Source organism: Pinus tabuliformis, chromosome J (genome assembly GCF_031772625.1).
Source record: "Pinus tabuliformis cultivar Carrire ecotype Pingquan chromosome J, CPIR1, whole genome shotgun sequence".
NCBI classification, from domain to species: Eukaryota; Viridiplantae; Streptophyta; class Pinopsida; order Pinales; family Pinaceae; genus Pinus; species Pinus tabuliformis.
The window spans coordinates 1479275847-1479281846 of record NC_142295.1 but is presented as its reverse complement, the minus strand read 5'-3'; the positions used below and the strand labels follow the sequence as shown (position 1 = coordinate 1479281846).

Here is a 6000-nt window from a genome sequence, read left to right as displayed (position 1 = left end):
CTTCACTGATGTTGACGAGACTTTCAGTCTGACAACCACTTGTCAATTTCATTGACATTTTCCCCCCTTTGTCAACTGAAAGGAGAGACAATCTTCTCCAAAATATATTTGAACTCCCCCCTTCAGGTGTAGGAGAGTTTCCCTGTTGTACTCCCTCATTCAACTGCATGAGAGTATCATCATCCGTTCAATGTTGGCTGCACTATGTGTGATTGTAGTCGGTTGTAGAACTGAGACAATCGTTTGACTATGGATGACCATTCCCAAGGATCGATCCATTCATAATGTATCTTCAATCTGGCTGATTTTTGTTGGTCACGACATTTTTCTGAGGAATGATTGGGCTTGCCACAATGGCAACACGGATGGAGATCAAAACATTGATCTTTCATATGACTGGCTCTTTGACAATGAGAGCATTTCGGTTGGACATGAACTTCAGGTTGCATGCAATTCTGTTTGTCTGCAATTTTCTCAGAACCTACTGAGGTGAGTGGTTCAAGAAATCTTGCACTCACGAATTGAATTGGCTTGGAATAATCTGGGATATGTAAGTTGGTGTCATCAGTGACATATCCTAAGCCTCGTCGATTCTTGTTATTTTGAATCTCTTCCCAGGGCTTGATGATGGATTTGGAAGAAATTTGAATTTGATCATGAACAACTTCGACACTTGAAGTTGTTTGGATGAGTGATTTGGAATCAACATCTTTATCTTCATCTGTATGGTTGAATGACTTGGAAGAAGCACTCTTTTGTTGCAGCTCATCTCTTTGTAGTTGCGACTCAAGTTGAAGAAACTCAATGGTTTCATGTGTTTGTTGTAGATGCCTTGAAAGATCAGCAAGAGTTTCTTTGCTGACGTGCACCATGTCTTCATCACTGGAGATGATCAAACTGTGAAGAATGTTTAACCACTGAATATGTTGCGCCATCTGAACTTGCTCACTTGAAATCAGGCTCTCTTGTCGTAGATGTCGTGCTTTGAACTGTTTCACTTGATTTTGTTACTTGAATGACAGGCTCGCTTGCTATGGGACTTGAATGGCACGCTTGCTTGATTTGTTGCTTATTGCACTTGCTGAGAACACTTGCTAGAGTTGTAGAACTTTCTTGCTTAAACTCTGGAATTCACACTCGCTTGATGATGATCGTGTTTGCATAAATGCTCACTTGAATGAATAGCCACGCTCGCTTGATGTCGATCTCAACTTGCTTGATTGGTGTTAGAGTTGAACTTGCTTGGTTGCTTTGATCGTTGCTGTAATGAACTTCACTCTGGCTCGCTTGAAGGTTTGAACTGTGTACTATTTTGACACAAATTGCTTGAATGAATACTCACGCTCGCTTGCAGGAGATGTGAACTTGTTGCTTGTTTGCTTTAGAGTTAAAATTCATGCATTCACTTGATTCTGCTTAAAGGAAGGGTGTCGAACACTGTCGAAAATGCACCCAAAAAAGCTTACAATGATTTCAATGATTCACGACAATGAATGCAATTTGACTCAATTCAAGACTTGGGTGTCGGTTTCAACCGAGAATGCACCCTTACAATTCAATGTGATTTGAGTTTGATTACAAGTTCAACAATGTTGATGTAGACTATGCGCTGAAACGTTGAAGTTTACAGATTCATTAACCTGATTGTAGTGATGTAGACATTGCTTTGAAATGTTGAAGTCTGCATATTCATGAAATTGATTGTATTGAGTGAATTTGATTGTTGAGGTAGAATGTCGATGTTGAAAACTTTGATTATTTGTTGTAGTGACGCAAATGAATTTTTTGAGCTTAATTATCCTTCCTTGGTGCTATTTTGTTACAAGTGTTGTGCTTGCTTGCATTGAACTTTATGTGTGTTAAATGAGATCATTTATGTGTCAAAACTAGACACAAATAAAAATGCAACAACATGAAGCATGCACCATCATCAACACACTCTTCGTGTACCTAAGATCCCCTTATTCAATTTCGGGCGGATCTAGGACACAATCACCACAAATAATATGTCTTTATTAAATTTTGGAGTACATAAGCGCTCAGCTTCACAACATCTTCATGGAATCAAAGTTCTAGAATTTTTTGAAAGAAAAAAATGTCTTCAAAAAACTACCTACACTCGCTCACTCTCAAAATCTCTCTCAAAGTAAAAAATTACTTCGGATTAAAAAAAAAAAAAAAAAAAAAAAATTCTCTCAAAGAATTCCACTTATCACTTTGAATACAAAATCACTTCTTACTTAAAAAAAAAAACTTTATCACTCCAAAGTATTAAAACATGCCCTCATTATCACATACCACTCTTATTCCTCCAAGAACTTTACTTCAATATCACTTTATCTCTGCGGGAAGCCACCATGATGAGAATATTTCTATGTATGCAATTGACTCGCTAAGACAGCTTGGTATGAAATATTTGGAGAGGGCAGAACTTGCTAAGTTTACCTTTCAGAATGATATCTTGAAACCATTTGTTATCCTCATGCGAAATAGTAGAAGTGCAACTATTCGTACTCTGATTGTTGACTGCATTGTACAGATGATCAAATCGAAGGTTGGGAGCATCAAATCTGGCTGGAGAAGTGTGTTTATGATATTTACAGCTGCTGCTGATGATGAAACAGAATCCATTGCTGAAAGTGCATTTGAGAACGTGGAGCAAGTGGTGTTAGAACACTTTGATCAAGTTGTCGGGGATTGCTTCATGGATAGTCCACGAATTAGCTTGAAGGCCATTGCTCTGCTTCGTATCTGTGAAGATCGGCTTGCAGAGGGTCTAATTCCAGGTGGGGCCTTGAATCCTGAGGAAGTTATTGGCATAGATGCAGACACTGATGTAACAGAACATTATTGGTTTCCAATGCTTGTGGGATTGTCAGATTTAACCTCTGATCCTCGGACAGAAGTGAGGAATTGTGCGCTTGAGGTGCTTTTTGATCTGTTGAAGGAGAGAGGTCACAAATTCTCATCGGCATTCTGGGAAAATGTATTTCATCGTGTATTGTTCCCCATATTTGATCAAGTGAGACATGCAGGAAAGGATGGCAATGTGCATGGTTCTGGGGACCAGTGGCTTCATGAAACATGTATTCATTCCCTTCAACTGCTTTGTGATCTCTTCAGCACCTTTTATAAGGACGTTTCATTTATGCTACCATCACTGTTGGGACTGTTGTTAGATTTTGCTAAGAAGCCAAACCAAGCTGTAGCTTCAATTTCAAGCTGTAGCTCCGACGCCACAGATTCACATCCACCACGTATTCACCAAACAGCTAAAAAATACGAGGATAACTTTATTCCCGCTAACTCCTTCCTCATACAAAATCTCTACAGATATTTAACGCAGAACCCAGGCTACCAAACACGGTGGGCTGCCAGATTGGATGCTCACTCTCAGAGACGACATTCACTCGAGGCTGTCTGAGCTCCTCACAGTTTCCAGATCGATTCTCCTTCACCTCGTCTACACCGGGCTACCACTAATATTACTCCACCGCAGACTTGATCGAAGCAGCTAGCATCAGATCCACGGCTAAGTCGGCGCGATTGGCCCTCCAAACCACGTGACAGCTTCACGTCAGTCACGCTTTTCAAATCAGTGTACAGGTCCCTCGGTCTTATATGCTCTGATACCACATAATGAAAAATGAAATTAACTCATAGAAATATATAAAGCACACACATAAAACCCAGACACAAAATATTGGCGGAAAAAGGCTGAAGCCTCATGTATTCTCTCTCACTCTCATACATCCATTAAAATAATTGAATATAGTGTTACAAATAAATAGATGAGAGACAGTGTTCTCAAGATAGTGTGTGCTATCTTAGACACTTTTGGTTGAGATAATTTCTCACCAGACACACACCAATATAGGAGTTACCTAAACTAACTCCTAGCTTAGAGGAACAACCCAAGAGTTAGGCACAAATTCCTAACTTGGAATATTTAATTAATTTATTTGTTTTTGGATTTATTATTGTTTTATGAGAGAGGCTAACAGGATGTAGATCAACAGAAGGAGTACAAAAAGGAAATGGTAAAGGTGAAGCAAATGATTTTGGATGGAGTCTGAGATCACATAGTCTCATATATTTCTGGCAAGAATACGGCCAGGAAATGTGGGTAGCTCTCTCTACGATGTATCAGAGTTCTTCTGAGCAGTGGAAGATGTTTCTCCAAGAGAAGTTGAGGAGCATCAGGATACAGAAGGGAGAAGGCATAGATCCCTTCCTCACTTAGATTCAGGATGTTTGATATATGCTAGCAGTCATTAGGAAGGTGCCCCAACCTACATAGATTGTACGATTGGCACTAAATAGTGTCTCGAAGGATTGGCAAGTCTTTGTCCAAACTATATTGGGAAGAGACACACTACCAAGATGGGATAGAATGTGGGTCAATCTGCAGCAAGAGGAGTTGAGGCAATCTCTTCTAAAGAGCTCTATCTGTGGCACTAGTAGAAGCAAGCCAAAGGGTGTGAAGGAGGAGGATAATGTGGCCCCTACATCGAAGGGTCCAAGCCAGGGACAAGGGGAGCAGAAAAAGAAAAAGAAGGACATGTTAAACTTCAAGTGCTTCAGGTGTGGCAATCTGGGCCACTACAGTAGCCAGTGTCCTCTCAGGAAGAAGGAAAAGTAGGAGAAGCAGGATCAAGCAACAATGTCCATATAGATAGATAAGCTTTCCTCTGGGCTAGAGGAAGAGTTTGCTATGTTCGCAGATATACCTCCAAGAGTGAGGTGGGGTGATTTGGTGTTGTAGCCCCAGAAATTGGGTAGGGTCCACTAGGGATTCCACCTCATGGATCATTACCTGGCTACGGGGGCCCACAATATTCAGTAGCAAGATGGATTACTGGCAGTTGATGTAGTCAGTACTAGAGTGATAGTTGCATACTAATAGTAGTCAGAGGTTGAGGAGCGCAGTGTAGTGTTGACAACAGAGCAAGTCACTCAATGCAGAGTTGGCAGTAGCGCAAATTCTTCAGTGACAGTGCAGATGTTAGTAGCTGTCAGGACTCAAGAGACAGATGCATCATACTTAACACAATTGATTCAGTATTTTTGATGCTTCTCAGTTGTAGTAGTTGTAATGGTAGCAACAACAAATGAGAGAGAGTTTCAGTGCAGATGCATTGTTGGAATCAAGGTTAGAAACAACATGGATGCAACATCATATTTGCACAGTGGTTGGTGGGAAACAGCTGCCAAACATCAAAAGCGTGACAAGATGTGATATAGAAACAGGGCGTTGTGGCAAGATGTGCAGCACTAGAGAGAACATAGTCCTTGTTAAGAGGGAGTGTTAGTTTTTGTAGCATCAGATATGTTCCAGCGACGAAATTTGGTGGCGAGGCTAAAATATGTGAAATATCCAAAACCCATAAATCGTTTATGGAAATTCCACTTAGATATGGCTTAATTAGATTATTAGTCAATTTTTAAATATTGCTTAAGTCTAAACTTAGGGAATATGCTTAATTAATCAGAATTATATCAGTCAAGCTGCGAACCATCTAGAAACTCAAACGGATCGTCTCTGATATGATCCTAGCCATTTGTTAAGTTTTAGTCTTCGTCATTAGTGCTCCAACAAAGGATTATAAGAAGAAGTCGATGGGAACTTGGAGAAGACACATGAGCAGTTAGATTTCCTTGGCAGATCGTTTTCCAAAGAGCAACAGTAGTTACCGGAGAGCTAGAGATCGAAGCAGTGAGTCAGGGGCATGGATAGTGAGGCTAGAGGAATATTTCTAGATCCAGTGAGTGCATTTGCAGAGAGGCAAAAGAGCCACAGTGAGGCTAACGCAGGGACTATGCAGTAGCCTCTAAAGGTAGTTTGTTTTGCAAATTAGGGAATTCGTTTTAGTGTTTTAGTGGCAGAAGAATTTTGCAGAGGTCGGGAGAAGCATTTATAGAGTTAGCGGAAAACTAAAGAAGCAACTCATATTGAGATCCAAGTCGTACGAATTAGAGTTTTCATAGATCCCATGCAGA

The 6000-nt window shown here is 40.4% G+C and overlaps 1 pseudogene; it reads left to right on the top strand.

Moving 5' to 3' along the window:
• Positions 1–2278: 2278 nt before the first annotated feature.
• On the top strand, positions 2279–3424 carry LOC149232974 (brefeldin A-inhibited guanine nucleotide-exchange protein 5 pseudogene; annotated as a pseudogene).
• The last annotated feature ends 2576 nt before the right edge of the window (positions 3425–6000 follow it).